Consider the following 25,344-nt stretch of genomic DNA (forward strand, 5'->3'; position numbering starts at 1 on the left):
TACGCTCAAAGGGGACTTCAGGTAGGGACTTGGAGAATAGGCGAAACAGTGATAGGTATGCATAGAGCAATGGATTGCCTCGGACGACTACATCAAAGTCGAGTGAAGAAACCCCACAAGAGAATGAACTCCGGTCAGCGGGGCATTTTCTCTCCAGAATTCACAGCCTGTTTCCTGTGTGATTCTTATGTAGAGACCCCTAAAAACACGCTTTAGATTCAGAGAGCGAAAGGTTCTCGTGTAATTTTCTCTAACAAAGACATAACAACAGTGTCACAGGCAGCTTCCTAGTTAGTATGAGTAATGTGGTTTTGTATTTTCTATTTTTATTTTAATATGCTTTTCCCTACTGTGGATTTTTGTGTTGTGTTAAAATTAGTGTTACACAAATGCGGTAATCTAAACCGTGGTATGTTCTGCATTTTTCTGAAATACCGCTCTGAAGTAAAAACTCTGTTGGCAAACGCACTTCTGCATCCTTAGAGGGGGGCATAGACCCTTGACGGTTGATCATAGTAATCCAGACTTATAAAGGCATTGGCATGTGAACTTTGGACTTCATAGACTGGAGGTTTTGTCTCTAGCGTACCTGATCACATTAGACCTCTTTGTTCATCCTGTGTTGGTAATACACAAAATTGGGGGGGGGGGTCAGAGAAGCACCATAAATTGCCTCATTTATTTGCTTGTATTTAAATATACAGTCATGGTTAGAAGTAAAGGAACAATAAGATACGTTCAAATTCCTCTCGAAAGAGTAATTAAGAGCCCCTTGTGTCCGCGCTGGCATCTCTGCCAGCAGCTTGAGTTCATGCTGAGCATGTTCCATTGAGTCAGCCATCCCTCTCTCAGCAGCAGGCTGCTGCTCCACGCACTGACTTGTGAGGGAACGTCCCTCTTGCAGTAGCCCTGGGCCTGTGCCAGAATCTGGGATCGGGAAGGCCAGTGCTGGGAGGCTGTCAGTTCTGGATCCGGGTTCCGGTGTGTAATAGCAGAGCCAGGGAAGCCGGTTGAATTGGTGGCCAAAACCATGATTTAAAAAAATAAATGTCCCTCCCTTTCCTTTCTTGTAGTGCTTTGTTACTTTAAAATATGAGTGTCTCTGTCCATTGATCCTCTGGTGACTTCCTGCTGGATTCAGATTGTGGTTTCTTAGGTGAAAAGGTCAGCGTGTTATTCATCCAGCCACACATCCATGGCGATTAGCTGAAAGCAGCCCAGGACATTTTGACATGGCAAGGCCTAGGGTACCTGAAGGAAGTGTATTTCTTTCCTGCCTCGCTTTCCCTCTGTCTGTCTTCAGGGAGTGGGGGAGGCGCTCATTGCCAGTGTATTAACTGCTGCACACCCGTGGCCATAGGGTGCGGGAAAGCCCTTGAGGACCAAGCACGTCCTCTCCGGAACAGCGTCTGATTTAGTGCTGTTTCCTCGGGTCTGCAGTGTCTCAGGGGGCCTTTTTCCCTCACAGCACTGATCTTTCAATGAGGTGCTAGTGTCTGTCCCGAGCAATAACAGGGAGAAACCATGAAGTGTGAACAGCTCTTATTAGAGGGGTAAATGTCATTAATGCTTTTGTAGCCTCCCTACAGTCTGAATGCTCTTGTCAAGAGAGCGGAGGAAGCCTCCTTTAAATCCGAGAGGCAGAGTGCAGATGCTGAAGTTTTACATTTTAATTAAGCAAGGCCATTATCCCTTTTGCTTGTGTATTTTTGTAATCACCAATACCTGTAGCCTTAGGACAGTCTCTAAATTCAGGCTGGGAAAAAATGGTTAATGGAAATTATTTTTAAGGACTTGCGAAACAGTTTCCTCAGTCAGCTTTAGGAAATCTTTGGTGGTGGCAGAGCAGGTGCCTCTCTTGGTTCTGGTGTTTTCTGTATACCTATATGCTCCTGTAAAAATGCATGTTAATATATGATATGAGAAAACACTAGCATGTCAAATTTCTGAGTGTAGAATAATAAAATATTTAAAGCACCTAACATTTAAATAAAGATTTTATTATTTTCCGAACATACACAGAATATTTCTGTGACCATTAACTTCCTATATGAAAATTTTCACCTTCTTTGAAACAAAAATTTTATAGACAAGAATTTACTGCATCTCTTCTATTAATTTCTCCTTAGTCTTGGTTATATCTTTGAAGTGCAAAACAGAAATAGTTATATGGCAGAAAAATGAGGGAAATGAAATATCCTTTACTCTGGGATCAGGTTTTAATAAAGAGAAATTGTAAACATTGTTAAAACATGGGAAATAATCCAAAAAAAGTTAGAGGCAAATAAGAAATAAAATAATTTCTGATGCTTGTTGCTAACTTAGAAATGTATAATTTGATATAGTGTTTATTTAGAGTATAATTTTTAAAATTTATCATTCTTTGCCCCCTTTTTAATACTCCATTTTTATTTTAGTTTTGTTTTGCTTTTGTTTTTTAATTTTGCTTCTTATTTATAAGACTGAAGAAAGTGAATTCATCCAACTGAGACTTCAGTGGCCACTGCAGACAAGTGGACAGAGACTCAGTGGGCACTGCAGACAGGTGGACAGAGACTTCAGTGGTCACTGCAGACAGGTGGACAGAGACTCAGTGGCACTGCAGACAGGTGGACAGAGACTCAGTGGCCACTGCAGACAGGTGGACAGAGACGCAGTGTTCACTGCAGACAGATGCACAGAGATTCAGTCGGCACTGCAGACAGGTGGACAGAGACTCAGTGGGCACTGCAGACAGGTGGACAGAGACTCAGTGGTCACTGCAGACAGATGGACAGAGACTCAGTGGGCACTGCAGACAGATGGACAGAGACTCAGTGGCACTGCAGACAAGTGGACAAAGACTTCAGTGGGCTTACAGACAGTTGCTAAGCAGAGACTTCAGTGGGCACTGCAGACAGTTGCTAAGCAGATACTTCAGTGGGCATTGCAGACAGGTGCTAAGCAAGGCAGCGCATTCCCATTTTAGCTTTCGGTAGTGGAGTGTGACTGCAGCTACACAAAAGAGAACAAAAATCATGAGCTGCATTTTGTAACAGATCTATAGTTAGTACAATAACCAGTTATATGTAAATGGGTGCTTTGGCCATATTTACAACTTTACTGACAAATTAATGCCTTTTAAAAAAGATACTTAAGCCTTTCTCAGATCCCTTGGTTCTATTGTTAGTTTAGACTCTGCCATTAAAGAACTGACAAACAGAAGTAACTTTTAGCTTCACCCCGAAGTTTTGAATTATGGTATTTAATTTTCTTTCGGTTTAATTAGATTTTGCTGTCTGTTACAGAAATATCTGCTTATTTATCAAATTATATTTGCTTCCTATCTATTCTTTAGCTCTTAAATGATTTGACAAGTTAGTGAACGCTTATTTAAGTTCTCTTTTCAGTGAGAATGCCAGGGTGATCCATTGGAGCTTAGTGCAGACCATGTGTGGAAGCCACTTGTGGAGGCATCGCTTAGGACAAGGTGGAATTGCCATTGCCAGTGCTGCTTGGGGGGAAATTGCATCAGTTAGAATGTAGAAGTTTTACGTTCAATTATAGCATACTTTATAAAGAACATAAACTTTGGAGGGAGTTAGCATTCTGCGTGTTCGTTTCCTTTGCTCGGTGTGTAGAATTTTAGTCACGGGAAGATTGTTTGGTAAAGAAGTTCTTTGTGCATATAATTAAGAAAGTGACAGTCCAGTGACAGTAGGGAGTCCCTAAGGAAGGTATTCTCACGTTTGGGGCCCTATGCAAAAGAGACCTTTAATAGCACCAAGCGCCTTGCCTGCCCCTTTCCCTCTGCTCTACCTCTCATCTAGACTCCGGCTGCTAATAGGTAAATTATACTTCCTAAGGTTCACATTGTGGAATAACTTTGATGGCTGGAGTATCAAAATTACCAAAGATGTACAGTAAAACTCGGAGAATGTTTCCCTAGATGGAGGAAGGCTTTATTGTAGCGTAGTTCTCGCATGGAAGGGGACCTGGGCTGGGGCCACTGGAGTGGAGTGTCTTTGAAGGGGGACTTTGTATAGAATGCTGTAGAGTAGGGTTTTCCTTTAGGGGTTATTCACCAGAAGACATTGCTTTGAGAGCCCAAACAGCATCCTGGGTATAAGCTGTGGTCTCCCAGACCTAAGGAGTGTCCGATAGTTAAATTCCACAAATGTTTAAGATTTGCCTATACCTTGGCTAAATGTGTCTTGTCCTAAGTCTGGTTGCCATGATTTTAGACAGGTTGAGCTTTTGTTCTGATCGCTGGTTGCATTTCTTTATGAAGGGGTAAGTGTGCCTTCTCATAGATGCTTCTAGAAACTCAAGATGGCAGAATGTAAATGCTGGTATTATATGGTAACAAAAAATATGTCATTTCTCTACAGCATTCTTTCATTCTTGTTATATCTGTATGTTTCTATAATCACCTTCATGTATCTGAATACTGAGGAAGTTTTGTGAGGCTCATTTTTTTCAGTGTTTTGAGTCTGTTTTGGGGAGACCAAACATATTTATGTATTGAATAAGTTTGCATCTTTGAGTATTTGTCTTAAGGACAGTACTAAAATCCAAATAACGTGCTTGAGAATGGCATTCACAAAACTAAAGCATAGTTTCCTGTGGAATAAATATACAAGTGGTATAAATATCTTCCCCTGTCTAGTTGTTGAAAACTTAAATAATTAGGTAAAATCTGAAACCTCTAAATATGTTGAAGGAATATTTTTCTACTTAGAAAAAATTCTGTAAAATGTAACATGGTTTTTGCTTTTATAGGGCTTATGAATGTGTTGTAAATTAGTTAATAACACTATATACTTATACATGCTTCATACATTTACATATTTTTTGTTAATTTGTTACTAAGTAGTAGTAATTGCTTGTATTTAGTAGTAATGACCTTGAGGGCCACCAGGTAATTGAACTTTTTAATTTTAATACAAATTTGGTTTAGAGCAGACATTAAATTCTGATTTGGAAAACGTTCACCAAATATTCCCTTATTTATTTATCAAATATGTGTTTGAAAGTGTGAAAATACAAAATTCATGTAAAGGTTATTAGAGTTAGATTTTTCACATTTTTTCTTTAAAGCAGAGCTTAGTTTGAATTAGAATTCTAGGCAGAGTTTCTGAGAAGTGAATAGAGCTTTATTTAATGTAGCAGGGACGATGGGTAGGGCTTAACTGCAAGACTGATGGGAAGTAGGTTTTGTAGTTTGTCTTTATGAAATTAAGAAAAAACAAATGAATACAAAACCAAAGTCTAGAAATGCATACTAGATAGAAATATAGTACAAGTTTACACAGTTTAATAGTGATGTGAAGGGCTGGAGGAAGGGATTCGGTGGAACAACAGCAAGAAAATGTACATAGCGGTTATAGATACCTTTTGTTGAATTTGACCACATCTCTTCTTTTTAGTAATGTTTTGTATCATGAAAAAGGTCTATAAAAATGCAGAATAGTCTGATGGAAGCTTTGAAGAAGGACTAGGAATGCGGCTGGAACCAGAGCAGCAGCGTCAGTGGAAGTTGATCTGTCAAATGAGTGCATCGGTCCTGCACAGTCCCATGCAAATTATCCGAAAGCTACTGGCTTCATAGGGGTAAATTGAGCATCTGCAGTGAGTGGACAATGACCAGGGCTGGTGGTCTAGGATGACCTTCCTTGTTGTTCATTAGGACAACCAAAGTGATTGGTTTGCTGCTCACTGTTTGTAGGTTAGCCACAGTTTGTTCATAGATGCAGCAGGAGAGGGAAAGCTGAGTGTGCAAGCCTTTAAAGGATCTGTTTCCTTCCTAGTTATTGGTGCCCTATTGGTCAATGCAAGTCAAATCACAAAGCCAAGAGTGAGCATTGGCAAGGTGGGTCCCAAGACATAGACAAGGGGATGGGGGGTCATGAACAGTTTGGGGTCAGTACTGTAGTAAGTGGTCATCCTAAAGCTCCGGGAGACTTATTGGTAATTATGCCCACATGGAACTGAACCTGTGCCAAGACTCTTGTTTGGAAGTCGTCACTGTATTTGAATTAGAACTGTAGCAGAGACTGAGATAAAATCGTCTATCTGGATGTAGTTGATGAAGACATGCAAGTTACTCACAGTCAGACTCCAGGCGTCAAAGCCAAGCACATAGGGAACTCGACAGCCTGTAAGGTTGTAGTTTAGCTGGGTTTTCAGTGACCTTGGACATCTGTTCAAACTTTGTAAAAGGGCCCTCATCTTTCTGAAAACAGTCAAATGAGAACAAATCTTTAAATTTCCTTTTAGTTTACTTAGAATTAATGTCTTTATTCCAGTTCTAAAGAAGAGAAATCTCTTCTTTAGAAGCCACTTCCTAGCCTAGGCTAGCCTCCAACTCGCAATCATCCTGCGTCCCCAGTGCTGGGACTGTAAACATGTACCACCACCTATAGTATTTTCTTTATGACATCAAATTGCACTGCATGTTTTTAGTTCACCTTTTAATAACACTTGGGCAATTTTAAAACATAAACAAAAGGCTCCAAAGTTTGTATTTCCTATTTTTACCCCTCGGAACCAAGCAACCTCCTAGGATTCTAAAATTATTTTTTTAACATTTGGAAGTATGTCAACTTTGACTGAAGTTGGAAAACAGAAACTTATTTTACTTTCCAAGTTTACTGAAGTAGAGTATATAACACTTTAGTGGCTTTCTTTGACAGTTGCTTTGCAGTAAAAAGTTAGACACCAGCAGGTTATATGTGTTTTTGAAGAAATCATATGTAAGTTTATAACAGAAATATGTAAAGGCTGTTGTCCTACTATGTGACTAGGAAATTAGTTTAATCACAGCTTTTTTGTGCTCCTTAGTCATAAATGGAGAAACCTTATTTGATTTTAATGTAACACTTTCTTTTTTCAATGTGTGTGACTTTACCTACAAAAGAAAATAAAAATAAAAGATACTTGGTAAAAAACAGGATAGTGATTATATACTCTGGAAGGAAAACAAGTACTTTATTATTTACATAAATTATAGATGACAAAACTGCTATATAGAGCAATTGAAACAATAAGTTTTTGTTTTCTAATATGATGTCTTAAGCAAGATAAAGAACAAAGGAAACAAAATGTGAATAAAAGAGACATTTGCAGATGTTTAGAAATGATATCCTCTAATTCTTTATGATTAAAAGTCATGTAATTTTGTAAACACAGAGAGAGTCAGCCACAGTTTGGTGCAGTTCCATGTTCCATTCCTGCCCTGCTACTCATTGATCCTCCTGCTATGGCCAGTTTCAGGAACTTAATCAAGAAAGAGCGCTTACACCAGATGATGCCAGGAAAGCTTCCGTGGGGAAGCACCCAGATGAGGACCCTCTGATAGCATGCATTTGCATTGAGTAAAGAGTCTGTCTGCTTAAACAGGAGCACTTTCCTCACTGGCCTTTGTTTGGAAGCACTTAAACAATTATTGATTCATTCGGTGGTCACAAAGCCTGCCTGTGTTAAGCAGACTTGAAGGTTTAAAAAACCTGTTTTAGAAGTCTGACTTTTTTACAGTTATATTGAAACCTCCTATGTTACTATTAATAAGAATGATTGTCTTAAAAGTTGGTTTTAGATGGTTTTTCACTAATAAAATCCACTTCTATAAAAATTTGCCAGCTGCTATCAGAAGATCTATAAAACATACATGTTTGACTCTGGTAACATTTACCCTGCTTTTTCCTCCTTGTTGGCATTCGTAAGATTTCTGAATGGCTAGTTTCTAACCTATATTCATACATTTTTACACATGAATTACAAATAATAATCTTAAAATGTAAGGTTTAAGTTTATAACTAGAAATTGAAAGATGAGAATGTACAAATGGATGGATGGATGGATAGATTAGACAGACAGACAGATGCAGGATCCTCTTCCTACTCCGATGTAGGTTCAAGAGCAGTTCGTTCTGACGGGCACCTCTCCAGTTGTGCTGTGTGTTTAAGGGGGAGTAATTTATCTCTGCATGTTGTTTACATCTGACCCACAGTGAGCTGCCTTCCCCACTGGCTTTGGTTCAGTGCTGTTTTATCCTTTCATACTTAAGTTTTTTTTCATTTCACTACAGATCCATTTACAATTTTTTAAAGCAGTGATTTGAGGTGGTTAGGATTTGCTAATTGATTATAACACACAATAATTCAGGCATATACAGAAATAAAAAACCTGAGGGCCTGAGACTTAACCTCGTTGTTTATTTCCAAAGACCGTGTAGAGTGTCTCTGTACAAGACGCAAACCAGATACTCCACTTGTCATATCTAATATTTTTCATATCGAGAAATCACACTCCATGTTATATTTTACAAGACTTCATAAAAAATAAGCGATCCAAATAGAATATATAGTTATTTTTTAAATCTGTCATGGCAAAATTATCTTTCCCCAAATGGGGACAGATGGGATTATAAAACTTAATGAGTATGCATTTTCAAGTGAAGTCTATGGTCTGAAATGAGACAACCATCCGTTACTCAAAAGAAAGTTGTATTGATTAAATTATGTTGGTTAAATGCTTTCTAGCAGCCTTCTAAATGAGGAGGGACCTAATTTGCAAGTATTTGCTAATTATGGTGAGAATGTCCAATTGATTTCAGGCCATCACTCTGATATTCTGTGAAGTTGGAAAGAAAACTTCACTTACACACTTTATTGCTTGAGTCAAGGTCGCCTGTAGTCTAGGCTGGCCTCAGTCGCACCGTGTGGCCAAGGATGGGCCAAAACTTGTGAATCTTCTGCTTCCATCTACTAAATGTATACAGGTGTTATCCAGCAGTCCAGGTTTATATATTCTGTATGCAAAGTATGTACAGAAAAAGACTTAAACAAAGATCAGTAATCTCAGTAGCATAGATGATTGCAACACAGAGTTGCATGTGTCTGTTACCCTGGTTTTTAAATTATTACAAGTTTATTAACTTAATTTTTAATGATGTCTCTGAGTGCTCAGCTTATAGAATTCCCAAACATACCATAGGTGTTTGTCATGGCTGGAGTGAGCCAGTCCTGGTGAACCAAGCATCAAGTCATTCCTCATGAGTGGCAGAACAAGGACAAGGGCTGTGGTCAGGGCCTGCTGTGGAGAGGAGCTCTATGTCTGCATGGACTGGGAAGAAGGGTGGCCCTTTTCTATTCACATTATTAAACACCATCTGGCCCTGTAAAGTTCGGTATTTGTTAGTACACGGCCTTGGATAGGAATTAAATTCTAGAATCTTTTATTGAAAGGGTAGAAAAATACTAAAGATTTAAAATTTTTAGTATGATTTTTATTTATGTTTTTATGGTAGGGTCTAACTATATCATTCAGGCTAGCCTTGAACTCAGGATCATCTTATGTCTGCCTTTATAGTACAAGGACTACAGGTATGAACCACTCTACTTGGCCTTTAACTATGGTTTTTGTTTCTCAATTTTTTGGCTATTATGTGCCTTACAGTTGACCATTAAAAGATGTTTACTTTGATGCCTCACTTACTAGCTTCTGCACTTGATATCCCAAAATGCAACTCCAGTAGCAAGGCTAAGCTATCTAGATAGTTGAAGAGGCTATGTTAATAGTGCATGCAGAACATGAAGTAGTACATTTGTTGTTGCAAAAGAAAAATAATTATTCTTAAAGTTGTTAAGATAGACTAGCAACTGAAAAGAATGAAATAGCATTAAATTAAAGAATGCCATGCAGCTAACAGGAGGACTTTAGATGTGCATGTGTGGGATGTGTGTGTGGGGGTCTCTCACTAAACTTGTATCTACATTGGCAGCCAGAAGACTCCAGCAACCCCTGCCCCAAGCCCTGGTTTACAGCTGTGTCTGCTGCCTGGCTTTCTTTGTGGGTGCCCGAGATTCAAACTTAGGTCCTTAGATTTGCACAGAAAGTGACCGCGCATCTCCTGCATGCACAGACACCTTTGCAGACCCTTAGATGTTTTTCTCGGAATTTCCCTCTTATTTAAGAACAAAGTAAATTGCTCGCGTGTTGCTATGATAGCTTGTTGATGACATTATTTATATTTGAAATAAAAATTCTTATTAAAGATACATTTTTGTGTGTGAGACTGTGTAAAAGATCTTTAAACAGGTTAATGTAGCTGGATTTAAACAAACTTGCTGATATGCATGGGCAGGAGGAAAATTGGACAGACTTTGTGTATAACTCTTTGAGTATTATTTCTGACCAGATCTTAATGTAAATAATGCTTACTCTCATAAAACAAACACAGCAGAGTTTGCACCATATGTTTTATAATTATTTGGTAGCCTTTTTTATTTGCTTGTTTTTATTGAAATAGAACCTACAGCTAACTCTCTGAAGTTGTGCTCATATAAAGGGCAATTATATTTGCACCCAGACAAACTTAGCATCACAAACTAATGTCTCTGGGCCGCTTTGGTTTAAAAAATAGTAATAATTTAGAGAATATGCCCCCCCCAACTCCCAGGTCACAGCCCAAACAGAAATCTGTTCTACTCTCTTGGTACCAGTTTTCTGACTTTGCACATGTGGGAAAAAATAGAGTCCTTAGGAGAGACTTGGAGAGACTTGCCTAACCTCTACAGCCACTGGGGGTGTTCGGCTGGCTTAAGACGCTGTGGAGTGGCCTTTGAAATGAGGTTACTGTGTTCTCTTGTTTTTGTTTTTTTACGGTCCTACTTGCAGGTGTTTGATAGTGTCAAAAATAAAGGCCCCCGTTAAAACATTTAGGTAATTTTTAAAACTGTTATTATATTCATAATCACTGTTTCTCTTGATCTCAGGGGAGGCTGGGTACCCTTGATTATCTTTAATAGAGCATATGAAACTGATAGTGCCCATGGGAGGTGGGTGGCAAGTTTTGTAAGAAGCCTACCCCCTCTCTCCCCCTCCCTGCTTATTGCTAAACACATCTCTTGGCAAATGCAACAATATTCATAATTATCAGACCCTGCCAGCCCGTACTACAGAGCTGCTTCCACAGGACACCTGTCCAACTCTTGCCCCTTTCCTGTACCTTCTCTTGTCCCGGCTTGCTGGCTCCCCTCATGTCAAAGCAACAGGCGGCCATTAGTGAATTCGTATCTCTTGTCAAATTCAAAGACACCAGCAGTTCCACCCACACAGTTTACAACATCAGCCATGGATGGTGGCACAGCGTCCACACAGTAGGCACTTAAGAAACCCACATGAATGAGTAAGCCATGTGAATGCAGACGTTTCTCCGCCCTGTGGTTTCCACCCCTGTACATGAAATGCTTTTCCTGCGTTTGACAGATGTGCTTAGCACAATTCGATGCTTTTCTGTAAAAGATCATCTTGGTCAGTGCCTCGTCGTCTAGATTGAGGAAACAGTTTAGTTTTATGCATTCCTTTGAGGACCACAGGATCTCTGTTGACTTTCACACTGGTTAGTAATTCCTGTGAATGAGAAACAGTAGAGAAAATAGAGTACGTTCTACTGCTTTTGCTCTCAAATACAGTAATAGAGGAGAATTCCTCAGCAGTATTTATAGTGGCCGAAAAGCAGAGGATGAAACTCCTATTCAGTTCGAAGCACTACGGAGAGGAAGTTTGTTACGGGAGGGATGAACCACGAATGCTCTTTAGAGGCGGATGAGTGCAGCTGCTTGGTCCCCAAAATGCCCGTTGAGGATGAGATCAAAGGATATGGGCTTAGAGATTTTTAATGAATCAGTTGTAAGAGATTTGTAAAGCGATTGGTGTAAGAATGCTCACTTTTGTTTCATAGAGGCTTTGAAACTCTTATTTATGAATATTATGCACAAAAGTTAAGACCTGAAATATACAGAAATTTTATTTTACAATTATTAATTTGTTTTATATTATGCAGATTTGACTAACCCATCTTCCTTAATATAGGCCTAAAGATTGCAGAGTTTGATAAGACCTGATGAAAAACTAAAATATATAAAATTTGCTTTAAATTATGTGTTTTTATTTTTTCTTTACAAAAGTAAATACAAGATTAATATAGAATTCAAGCATTATTGTAACACTTTAAAAAACTGTCTCTAGTCCCTTCCTATAGATAATTTCCCATCATTCTAGTAATTTGGTATACAGAACTCCATTTATTTATTTATAATACTAATTAGTTCTTGTTAGGGATTTTAATTAATGGTTTCATTCAGTGTATATATACATATATACACATACTTAGTCTATTATCTAACATTTTCATAACTTACCTGAGTTTAAATTGTACCCCATATGTAATCCCATACCCCAAATAATCATAATGGATTTCTTACTAGTGGTTGTCCTGTTAGAAAAGGGGGGCCTTTCCAAATAAATGGCTAAGGCTTTCAGGGTAGAGAATCTGGAACTCTCTGGATGGTGCTAAAAACTCTCTTACATATCCTTCTGAGAAAAATGGAGGGAAGCTAGGGACAGATCCACAAGGGAGGCTTATTCAGAGGAAGGATGGTGCCAAGATGGAGGGCAGGCTGTAGTAATGTCCCTCCTGCCATGCCTTGTTGGCAGCCAACACATGCTGGCAGAAAGGCGTGAGTAGGCTCATCGCAGAGCCTCCAGAGAGTACAGCTCTGGGGACACCTGACTTGGACCTGAAGCCTCTAGAACCGTAACAGAACACATTTCTATTGTTTGAAGTCGCTAAAAAGTTGTGGTTATTTGATCCAGTGGTATCAGGGAATAGCTCCAGCTCTCTTTTCATAGCGGTATATAGAGATTTCATCCATCATGTATGACTGTCACAGAATTTTACATTATGCGGATGTACCATTAATTAACTAAATATAGTTTAGTTAATTAATTCTTTAAAGATAATTTATCTGCAGTGTTTTAGTGTTGCAAACATTGTTTCAGAAAGTGCGCACTCATGGGCTACTGGCATGTTTATATAGAATACTTGTCTAGAGATGGAATGGCAGATCTGCTCTGGGTACTTTGTATAAGTAATGCATGCACATGGATGTCTCTACCATGTAGTTGTTTGGGTTCCTACCTCATGTACAGACACTTTCACTGGTTTCTTGAATACCTTGAACAGAATAGCCTATAATTATTCACATGTAAATATTTTTCTATCCTTTTTGTGAAAATAAGGAAATAATATATACAGTTTTGAGTTTGCAACTCCTTGACTTTTTCACTTGACACTAATTCATATAGAGCAGGAACAAATGGAAACACTTTCTGTTTATTGAGGCTGTTCTGTGTATTCTCTCGAATTTGTGCTAACTTAATTTCCATTAACTATATATATATATATACATATGTATACATATACATATATATGTATCTGCACATAATGTCTTGTTTTCTAAAATTAGAGTCATTCTTAAAAATCACTTTTTATCGGGATCTGCCATTTTTTAAATAACTCCTGTTTGTGATGGTAAAAAATGCATATGGTTATAGATAATCTCAGCTGCTAGAAGTTTTAAAAGGTAAACATGTGCTGAGACTATTTCTTCTTCCTGAGTATTTTTAACCCAATGTAGATTGAGTTTTCAGACATTGAGTTGAGAACTTTCAGCTCATTTCCCTTAATGTTTCTTGAGTTTTCCTGTTGTTCTTTAACACATGGCTCTCCTGTCTTTTACTACTTAGAGTTTATGGTTCCATTGTCATAGAGCAACACACCAGAGTGACAGATGTCGCTTTTACCTGTATTAAAATTCATCAGAAATTATCTTAAATAATAATGAATCCAGGATTGTTTAAATCCAGTTCTATAGTTTCTTTTTAGTTCCTTTCTCATCTTCTCATTTTGGCATTCTAAGATGACAACAACTCTTCAGCCTCCCTTCATTCCCAAGTCCAGTTCACTCTTGATAACACAAGATGCATTTGGCATCTGCTCTGTTGTTAAAGCCTTCAGGAAAAATTACAAAGCTGTTCTTGCAAATTCATCATTATTACTCAGAAACATAATTTGCCGTATGGTTATCCCAGCTCTCCTCCCCCTTCTACCTGAGCTCTGGGATGACATTGCCTTCTTTGGCGAGGCATCGTTACAGCATCTCATCTCTCCCACCTTAATTTGTAGCGAAGCATTGCGTTTGGGTGACAGGCAGATGTTCGTGCTTGAATAACTCAGGATTTGAATTCTACAGTTTGTGGCATCCATGTAATGCTTAGCAGTAGGTACAGCTGTTAACTATTCGCTTATAAATAATCTTTCCCCCTTCTCAACTTGTCTCCCAGGTAGTGTACCTGTCACCATTAATAACTCCTCTGCAGCTCCCTGGAGATTTGACCCATCAGTTGTCATTCACGGAGGAGTGGTATCCTGGCTTGCTAGTGAAGTTTATGCAGGTTCCTTCAGCTGTTCAGTCACCCCAGCAGCATCGACTACGGGAAGTTACATTGATGGGCTTCACACATGGTCCTAAACGCCTTTTCACATACTTTGAAGAATGTGGCATTACGTTTTAGGTCTTATATAAATATTAGAATTTATCATTAGGTCCCAGAGAAGAGCCACCAGGGTAGGGATGAGTGTGGTAAAGACGACCCATAGCAGACATAGCCTTAATACATCTCTGATCATACACCTGCACCTAATTATCAGGCAGGTGTCACCATCCTCTGAGGTTTGCAAACTTGGAGTGACTATAGTTGGTCTAGTTAGTGGATCCATTAAGTTTGGCATTCTGCCTGTGACTAAAGCCTTAGGTGATGGGCTACTGACTCTAGTTCAGAGGGTCTCTAAGTGAGTTAGCATTCCGTAGTTCTCCATGTGAGCATGTGCTGTCTTGTTCCCGTTGTCTCTTCTCCAGGCTGATTCCTACATGCCTGTAGGCCTCTGTTTAGCTATCCTTTTCAGGAAACTCTTTCTATTCAGAATTGGCAGCATTGCCTAAAGTGCCGGGATGATCATTTTTACCATCTCTTACCCTCTATGATAGTTACCTTTACCTGTCCTTCTCTCCTATTGGATTAAGTTCTTTGATGGGTGGTCCATGTTCTCTGTCATACACTGAGCTGCCATCAAAGGGACAGACAGGAAAAGACCTCCATGCTGACTGCCATTTCACTGAATGAGTAACGTACATTTCTTTGATATGTCTTAACAGTTAGGATTTCTCCATAATGGCCTGGGGAATGGTAGAGAATAAGATATCGTGAGGCAAAAGAAGAAGAAAATAATTAAACTACCTGGGAAGTAATCCCTATGTCTGAGAACATAGACTATGCTTGAGTAATGAACCCTCAAAGGAGGTCCGTCAGTTAGGCATGGCACTGGTAAGGTTTTTATTTGGAAATGGAATTATTCTCCAAGTGATCTTTATATTCTCATCTTATTTTGTATAATAAGTTAGAAAATTGTCAAATTTTTAATGCCAAGAAAATGTTATAATTCCTGTCTACAGATGTATGTATTTATTTATAACTAATCTGAAAAGACAAAACGATATAAGTGTGGATGGAGTTCAGTAACAAACAAAACCCCAGGCTGAAGTATTTGGTTTGTGTCATGCAGCCTTAAACAGCTGTGACTGTAAACATTAGTTGTTGTTGCATGCATATATTCCTTAATACATAAGTACAGCCTGCTTAGTTGTATAATGTTACTTGTATGTCTGCTTTCAGGGCTAATCATCTGGCACTGGAGAACCAATGTGTGTGTTCTTTCCTAGGGGGGACTGTTTCTCCCTTTCTCAGCATGCCTCTGTTGCCTGGAGTTCTTTGGGTTGAAGCCTCTTGGGCTTTCTTCCATCCACCTTGTCATGTCCGTTGTGACTGTGCTTGTTCAGCTCAGGTTTTGGCAGCCATGCTGCTGAGACTTTATGGATGGAGCTTCTGACATTCCTAGGACACACCGTCTCTCAGCAAACTCTTTATCTCTGGCTCTTGACAGCCTTTCCTCCCCCTCTTCTACTGGGATCCTTGAGCCTTAGGTGTAAGAATGTTCTGTAGATGTATCCACCAGGACGTGGCTCCACAATTGCAATTGGTTGTAGTTTTCTGCACTGGTCTCCTCTTGCAAAGAGAAGTTTCCTTGGTACTAATTAGAAGATTTCCTGAGCTTTTATGATTATCATGTTCATTTGTATTTCCACTTTCTCAAAATGTCTTTTTGAGCTCTAACACGTTTCTGGTTTCAATACAAATCCTTTTCTATTTGTTTTTCTAAACTTCTTATATCTTAAAGAGATGCCACACTAATATACTCGTCTTGCAGTATTCTTTTCTTAATTGTTGGTTTTTGCTTCATTTTTGCCTTGATTTATAAGAAGTTATGTGGTTTTATTAACTTTTGATTGATGAGTTTCTTGAATATGGCTTAGGAAAATCTTTAAGTCTGTAAGAGAATTGGTTTTGGTTTATTTTGTTTCTTTTTTGCTTGTTTCTTTTTTAGAGTTGTGGGCATTATATTATTTTTGTATTTAGAGGTAAAATATTATTTAAGACATATAATTAGATTTTCTTATTCATCCAGTTAATTTAAGAAGCACTGGGTTATTTAAAGTGTGTAAAACATTTCTAAAAGATTATTACACATAAAAGCATCAAAATCCTCCTAATTTGCAAACTATTTAAACATTTAATATTATTTAAATACTTTTTAGGTAGAATAATGGAGGCGTATTTAGAATATGAAATCATCACCAAAAAATCAGAAAATTATTGAAATCACAGATTCAAGCCTTTTAAATTCATAAATCTTCTTAAAGAACATATCAAAAATGCCTGGCTTCTCCATGAATATCCACCAACCTCCCAAGACTTTCAGGGACCAAGGTTCAGGCATTGTTGACCTTCTGGGATATTTCCTTCTGAATGGCTCTTCACTATAGTTTCCTAAATCATTAATCCCACAGTCATCCCAGAACTGACTGCCTCTGGGTCACCAGTGAGCTCTGTTCCTACTGGCTTCATCGTCTTTTGTCTTGTTCTGATATTGAGGTAGCTGCCATGTCTCATCTCTTGTCATGTATGGTTTTCGCCTCAGGTAGTCACACGTATAGATGAAAATGGAGGCCAGAATGCAGCTTCAGAACATAGGGCCTGCCATAGGTAAAGGAAAAATCATTCAGGTTGTCAAGCAGTACAGTAAGCAAGATCGTTATGAGAGTCCTTATATTCTTTTGATCAAAAGTATCTTTTTTTATCCTAGCCTATCGTTTTGAAAAGACCTCAGTGGAATTTGCCCTCACTCGTTGTTCCCACAGCTGGCTTTACGAACCTGATCCCTCCCAGCCCTGTCCATGCTCTGTTTCGGGAAGGAGCTCCTCTCACTGATGCCCCCTTCACAGCAATGCATGGAGACACTCGGGAGAAGGAAATCAATACTGTGTTGTGCTGGCTTCCATAGTTCTTTGCTTTCCTAGGTCTCCTGGCCAGGGGATTAATACAATGGAGATCTGAGGGTCAAGTGGGAATGACCTCCTCCCTAAGGGGCTTAATTCTACTTCTGTTTACCCTTTCTGTTTTAGGTTTGATGGTGGCTTTACACTTTTCTGGGAGGTGGCTTGGACTCTGAGCATTTTTTCAGTTTCTCCAGAGGAGGCTGTAAAGTACCTATGGAGCAGGTCCAAGCCAGTGGATGTGTAAGAGAAAGGGAATTAGCTGAAGAACGTTCTTGTGTGACTTAGTTCCCTTCTGTTGCATTCAATGGGTGGAAAGGGGAATGCATGTTGGGCTTTATAGTTTTTAACATTAAACCCCCTTTTTAAAAAACCGGAGCCTTGAGAAACATAAAATGACCTTCAGGCCTATTGGCTCCCCCTGTTTAGTTTATCAGCTCTCTGTCACCCCCTCCCCCATCCCTGTAAAAACTCCAGAGTGAAGTGTGAAAAGCATCAGAAAGTCTCCTTTATGCCAGTCGAGCCTTTGAGTCGCTTGCCAGCACCTTCATCTCTTCATATGTTTCTAGCTAAGGTCTAACATGGAAGAAAAACCCGACAGCAATGGAGACCAGATGCCGGTATTTCTTCTCAGTCACTTGGCTGCTGAGCAGATGGAATTTATATCAATCGGGCATGCTAGGAGGAAGAGGCCGTGGCAGCCAACATGTGGAACTGGGGCTGAGTGACATTTCTGCTAATGTTTTGTCCTTGTAGAACATTATGCTTCCTCTTTGCTTATGAGCTGTGGTTTTCCTGACTGAGACGAGGTTCCAGCTCCAGCTGGAATGGCTGTCGCTCTTCCCCTCTCCCCCACTTTCTGGGGAGTGCTGGGAGCTAAGGAGGAGTGGTGGGGCTGCACAATGGAGCTCTTTATTAAAATACCTGACATCTGCATGCAATGCACCAAAAGCTGCTTAGCCTAAGCGGAGGAATGCGTTGGGCCTTACTAGTCACTTTTGTCTACAGCCCTGCACTTGTTTGATTTATATAATGAGTGAATGCCTCTGGCAAAAGAAGACGTGGAACATGTTGCTGGAGAAAGGGAGCTTTAAAATTGTTTCCCAAGAACATTGTCAGAAGCCTAATTCTCATACAAAAATATGAGTATTTAAAAAGCAATTTTGCAGTCATCATGTGGATTTCTTACTATGATTTTAAAAGTGCCCTGCTCCCCTCCCTGCTCAACATAAAATCGGTAAATTCATAAACCCTATATAGCACAATAAGAAATTTTAGTGTCATAATTACTGTTAGTGGTAAGGGATATTTTAAAGAAATTTGATGTTACAAAGAATCGTTAGAAGAAAAGTGTAAATTTGTGTTAGAAAACATGAAGACACACGCAGCAGAGAAAAAGCAATTGTCGATAAGTTGACAGCTGTCGTCCTTGCAGCAAACAGCACATTGGCCTTCCTTCCCGTGCTATCAGAAAAGTAAGAATGCACTGTTGCGGTTTCTCCTGTAATGATGTAAAGCATTCGCATTTTACCTGCTCTTGGCAATTAATAAGAAAATGCTGCCGTGTTAATAGATCCTTTTGTAAGGCACTGGAGTGGCCCTGGAATAGCGCTTGCCTTGCAGAATTGGTAACTATGTCCCTACCCATTTCTATTCAGATCTCTTATTTCCGGCTTTGATTGGGTTATAGAGAGATTCAAAGAAGGAAAGCAGAAAGAAATGGCGCTTCTGCTGTTTTTTTTTTTTCCTTTCTTTTTTAACAACAGTTTCTGCAGACGCCTTTCATGGTTCCTGACCTGCACATATGTACGAGCTGCATATGTCCATGAGTCGTTTAGAAAACTCAAGGCAGCTTGACCATTTCTTAATCTTCAGGGATCTGGAATTCTTTCCTGTTCGTGCCTTTTGTTGTTGCTGTTTTTGGCAGTTCTTCTGCAGTAGGACTTCCTACTGGGTCCCACTCACTGGGACGAGGATAAGTCCCACAACTACCTAGAGAGAGGCTCTGATAAAATGTTCATGTTCTAGAGAAAGTCCCACCTCTGTCTTTCTTGGAGAAAATTATTTGAAAATGGCTTGAGGAGAGGTTGATCAGAGATTGACAGCGCTGGCTGCTCTTCTGGAGGTCTTGAGTTCAATTCCCAGCAATTACATGGTGGTTCACAACCATCTGTAATGAGATCTGGTGCCCTCTTTTAGAGTGTATATACATAATAAATAAATAAATCTTAAGGAAAGAAAGAAAGAAAGAAAGAAAGAAAGAAAGAAAGAAAGAAAGAAAGAAAGGAAAGAAAGAAAGAAAGAAAATGGCTTGAACCTGTGTTTTTCCTTGCTATTTTCTTGGCCAGGCCATATACTTCGTGAACACAGAATTGCTTGCCTGTACTATGTTTTGAATAGCATACTGCCAGAAGCCACTAATATAGTTTATGCTTATATTTTAAATCCTGAGTCAAAGATCATAATTATTTCTCACTTCAACTCTCTTGACCCGCGTGCCTTCCTAAGGTGGCATTTTCTGAGTGATACATAGCATGGGATGAACACTCTGCTCCAAACTGAAAGTCCTCCTAAGACCCGAAACATGACTACTTTTTACCAAAGCGGGGCATGACAGACATTGTCCTACAGAAGCAGGTTATAGTAGCCACAAGCTGTGGGTTATCTGTGCGGCCTCCCCAAGGAGGATTCTAGAAGACGGTTTGACTTGGTCCTTGGATTTGGGTTCTTGAAATGTTTCATACCAGCCCTGCCAATTATAAATACCAGCGTTCTCATATATGTGGCCTTTAGTCTTATGCTGAGATGAGGCTCCGTTAGCCCCACTCAAATGGTGTCCTGCTCAATGTATGATACTGAATGTATGATTTAACCTGGGGGAATCCCATATTTCTCTTCTGTAGAACTAAGATGATAATGATGATAACAGCTATCTAGCAAGGTTGCCAAAGGGAAAAGAAAGAAGTGTGTTTAGTAGAGATGGGCTTGGGGACAATGGCAGATAAGCGCCTGACACATTGCTAAAGCTCAACAGCAAAGCAGTTGTTACTGTCACTGTTGTGTGCTAAATCAGAGCGGTTTTGTCTGGCCTTCTGGTCTACAGAAACCCCCGGTCTAGCTTGAATCTGTGCTGGCTTTGGAGAGCAACTGTCTTTATTAAAGCTCACTACCCACTATAAAACAAGAAACTCTCCCTGCAGGAACATTATATGCTCCAGTCCAAAGGGACAGACTAATTATCCCCAAAGTGTTAAGAGTCCCGAAAGGGAGTGACTCTGGAAATCTATCTGCTAATACTGAAGAGCCCTCGAAATCAAGCCAGCTGAAGAGAGCAGGTCCCTGACCTCTAACTTTACATTGGTTTTGGTGCCTCTTTCCAGTTGTAGTTCTTTCCAGAAGAATGAACCCCAACATTTATCCCTCTTCTTCATTGGTGATGGAAGGCCCAGGGGTTTGCTAGACAAGTGAAGGTTAGACCTCTGAAAACAAAGAGTGTCATTAATAACTGCTTTCTCTTTCTTCCAGTGACTGTTGAGAAACTAGGGCAGTGAGGGAGCACTTATCCCTATTGAAAGAACTTTAGAGCAAACTCTTGCCTGTGTCTCTTAATAATAATCTACTAATCCTGCCCAGCATGCCCTTTCTTCACAACACAAGCATATCCTGATATGTGTCTGTTTCGGCTTTTGCTTTTGTGTTCTTGCTTGTCCCACCAAATTATGTGATGAAAACTTTTATTTTCTGATTTTACTAAGATATGACTTCTGTAATTTTATAACCAAAATCTCACATAACAGGAATTTTAGGGCAATCAGATGAATGCTAGCAAAAATCTGTAGTCAGGAGTGTGTGAGGGGGCACACACTTAGAATCCAGTCACTAATGGAGATGAAGGTACCTGAACTTCCTAGGGAGACCTTGCCTTAAAAAAACAAAACAACAAAAAATTCTGTTTAAGTTTTGTTTCCATTTTCTGTAGTAAAGGCTTTATGTTATACAGCTGTGCATATAGTGGAGCGTGGATTTGCACTACTGTGGATTTACACTACTGTTTTCCGCTCTTTCGAAGACTGATTCCCAAGAAGTAAACCAGGAGCCTGGCAGGTTGTTGGTGTCCCTTCTGTACCAGAAAGCTTTTTTAAAGACTTTGGTAGAAATCTTAGTCTGAATTATCTGTGCCAAGTGTTATTTTGGCTTGATACACAAATTATATAGTTATCTCGTACATCATTCAGTTTTTTTAAAATTTAAATATAATTTCTTTGCCTCCTTTGAAACAGAAACACTACATGGTTTTGTCACGCCTGTGCTCAGCTGCTTTGATAAACACCCAAAATTTACTGTACAGTGAAAATAAAGTAAATGACTTTCTTTTTTCATTTCTACACTTTGAAAAAGGAAACAAATGGATGAACTTGATGGTACTATAAATATGATACTTAGCCTCTCAGGACACCAAATGAGGTGTGTGAAGTTAAACCTCTCCTTTTCTCTTTCTCCACCTCCTCTTCCTCCCTCCCTTCTCAGTTCCTCTCTCCCCTCCCCATACATGATAGCAATTAATTTGTCAATGTAAATTTCTCCAGACAAAAATTCCCCACCCCCTTTCTCTCTTCCTCCTGCCAGGTAAGCAGTACAATTGAAAACATTCTTGTGGTTACAAAAGGGCTAACATTCTTGGCAGAGCTGTATTTAATATTGGATATCATGAAAACCTTAGTGTAGTGTGGTAAGGTAAATATTGTAGTAAATGCCAACATTTTAGTGTATATTACCATATCTTCACACTATGATTGACTAATATTTAATTGCCTTGCCTATGTTAAAAAAAAAAAAAAGTGAAAGAACTTACCTTATAGGGACATTCCAAGTCTTGAGATTTCTTGGCTGTGAACCCAGCCAAGTTGCCCTCCTCCAACCAACTGCTTCATTCCTCGACACAGGGAACATTATACACAACACTAACTAACGCTCAATAAATTTGACTCTTATCGAAATCTAAAGACATCACCATTGTTACGGGAGAATGTTGCTCATTTGCAGAACCTCCTTCCCTGTAGAGCAACAGACAGCAGAGTCCAGCCTGTTGGCCTCATCTGGATACTGTTAAGCAAGGGCTGCTGCCTGGGAGCCATTTATAGAGATTCCCACTAGCTCTGTCACGGTGTAGCTGACCAGGGCAGAGCTAATTTGCTTTTTTCCCCCACAGAATCGAAGAAAATGTCCAATTATCATTTACCTCCTATAAATTCACCTGATGACTGCATTTGGAACACGTTTTAGAGAGGTAGTTTTAACTCAACAATTAACATTTTTAAACTATTTAAATTAAAACATCTTTTTCCTTTTTTACAAGGTAAAGTATAATTAGTACCTAGTTTCTTACTAGCTGTAAATAGATTTTAAAATTTCTTCATTTAAGGATTGAAAGAGAGAAAGCAGCACATGGAGTGATTCTGTTTTGTGTCCCTCTTTGTGTATACTAGGAAAAGCTGGCTTTCGAGTGGAAATAAAGAACCCTTGGGCTCACGGCCTGGGTATTCAGGCCTCCCAGGTATTGTAATGTGGGTTTTGGTGATAATAGATAAATAGAAAAACAAGTCAGATCTGGCATTTAGGTTTTACAAACCTATTATCCATGATAAACTTACTGTTTTAGAATTTGCACAAGTGCGTTGGGATTTATTTAAAGTTCCTCTATAATTGCTGGGCATCTTAGTACCTAGTTTATAAAAGCAGTTCACAGTACAGATGCCAGGCCTGGCATGTCAAGGATATCAAGACCAGCTAGGTCTTGATAGGATTTTTTTTTTAAATCCGAAAGGGAGGGAAGGAAATTGAGACTCCACCAAGAAAAACACAAAGAAAATGTATGTTAATTTGGCTGAATATTCATCGGAACCCTGTGGCCTGGGGCTGCCAGCACAGTGAGGCTGTGTGTTCACCAGGCCACCCCAAGGCAAGGGGGCAGAAGGCTCTCAGAAACACAGGCGCAGCACAAGAAGTGTTGTCTTTGAGAAGTTTTCATTTCCCTTGAATCAGCTACAGTCTTCTACTTAAGGTCACTGCAGTTTGCAGTTTTTGGCAGAAGGCTTCTTCCTTTTTTGGTAGTGGCAGTCTGATCCCACCCCCACCTCCCCCCCAACCCCCTGTTTTGGAAGTATTTTCTCTCAACCTGCCATTATCTTCTAAACCTGTTTCATGTTATCATTGTCAGATGCCTCGTCCCTTAGTTTCTTAGAATAAAATGTAATAATAAGATATATATCTGTGTATCTATAGATAGATATATAGATATGCACACATATATGAAATTTTTTAAAAGCATGGAACTGGAAGGCATATGGTTATGATTTGAGAATGTCAAGCTTGATTTTTTTTTTCCCAAACCTTTTTTTTAAAATCTGTACCTTTTTCTCTGGGCAGTGAACTCAATGCAGAGACATCAAAGAGAATGTGTACTGGATCAAGGTGGTTTTTTTTTTTCTTTTTGACCACATCATTGCCAGCTGTGGTGTTTATGATTAGAGGCAGACGTTCCAGACACCTTAGAGTCCTCACTAAGCGTCAGATCTTTAACGGGATCCATCCCAACTGAGTGACACTACACAGACAGCCAGAGGGGAGTTGGTGGGATAGACTGAAGGAGAGAGAGGGGGGGGAGGCGAGGGAGGGAGAGAGAGAGAGAGAGAGAGAGAGAGAGAGAGAGAGAGAGAGAGAGAGAGAGAGAAGGTTAGCTAGGCGCTTTGGTTTCTGTGCTGTGGAACAAACTGTGCTAACACCAGGCTCCAGGCTGCCCAGAGGCCCCTTAGCATGCCTTTCAAGGCATCTTTTTCTAGCCAAGGGGATGACTAGAGCTCAGCAAACACAGGCATTGATCCTCTCTCCCCGGGCACAGGGATGTGCAGCATTTGGGTCACAGCCTAGTAGGCTTTGAAGCGGCTCCATTGCACGCTGCTGACAGCCACAGACTGCCCACTTCCAGGATCTGATGTGATTCCCTCTCGGATCTCCACACACTCTTCTCTGCAGCTAATGACATCGAATTCCCTCTGGATGTTGCCTCCACTTGCAATATTAACACTTGTATAGTGTCCTGTTGACATAAGAATTCTGCAAACAGCCAGCAGTCCCCTTAGCAGTTCATGAAGAAGGCAGTTGGCTTTTTTACCTTGTGTTTCCTTCTGGGTCAGTCTAACTGCCAGGTAGTTTTCTGTTTTGTTTGCTTACCAGTTCCAAAAACTAGAATATACTTCAGGAATCAGTGAAACAGCATTTGAAATTGTTTGGAAATTACTAGGATCAAGAACATAGGTTTACCCAGTGGGCACCATTAGCAATGAAAGAAGTAGTTCAGTTAATAATTACGCACTTCTCTTTCAGTGTAAAGAACGCTGTAAAAGATTCCTGTGATCATCAATAAATGGCTTACTTGCTTACAGTTTCTAGTGACTATAGAAATTGTAATTGTTTAGAAGAACAATGTTATTGCAACCATTCAGAAAGAGCAGAAACTGTGCTACCCTTTGTGGGAGAACAAGATTTGCATGTCAGCTCGAAACATCTCAAACAAAGGAAGTGTATGAATCTTACCTGAATAAAGATACAGAAAACAGATTATTAGATTCCTTTGTAAAAAGCAGATTGCAGGTTCCCTTTAAAAAGGAATTACCTAAGCAGTTAGATGTTAGTGCTGAGTGAAAGTCTGGGTGATAAAAGAATGTGAGTCTCAGTTTCATTCATCATTTCCTTTTTCCTGCCTCACACACACACACACACACACACACACACACACACACACACACACACTTCCCCTTTCGTTAACCCCACTGACTTAGCTATTCAAACCACTGCCAGCAGAATTTTGGCAGCTAACTATTTGTATGTGGAAAGGACATGAAAAGTAGTCTGAAACCTAGGAATCTCGGGCTAGGTGGTCTGGGGCAATAGAGGTAAATCATCCCTTGGAAAACATTCTAGAGGGTTTAACTGCACCTCTCTTGCTCTGGACCAGGGCATAGACTTGGGTGCCTCCTATTTTGGAGCAGAAAATGGCAGGTACTGTCTG

General features: G+C 39.6%; 1 protein-coding gene and 1 long non-coding RNA gene across 11 annotated transcripts in view; both read left to right on the top strand.

The window, feature by feature from the left end:
- Positions 1–25,344, top strand: part of Bnc2 (basonuclin zinc finger protein 2) — a 403,030-nt gene that overhangs the window by 288,288 nt on the left and 89,398 nt on the right. The gene's annotated exons all lie outside the window — the stretch shown is intronic.
- LOC126510770 (uncharacterized) lies at positions 1,077–6,611 on the top strand. Its single transcript, XR_007594490.1, has 3 exons — positions 1,077–2,578; positions 2,610–2,641; positions 2,706–6,611. It is a non-coding gene; the product is annotated as an uncharacterized lncRNA (long non-coding RNA).

The sequence above is a fragment of the Alexandromys fortis genome, unplaced genomic scaffold (assembly GCF_014885135.2).
Source record: "Alexandromys fortis isolate MF-2015 unplaced genomic scaffold, M_Fortis_MF-2015_v1.1 scaffold_64, whole genome shotgun sequence".
NCBI classification, from domain to species: Eukaryota; Metazoa; Chordata; class Mammalia; order Rodentia; family Cricetidae; genus Alexandromys; species Alexandromys fortis.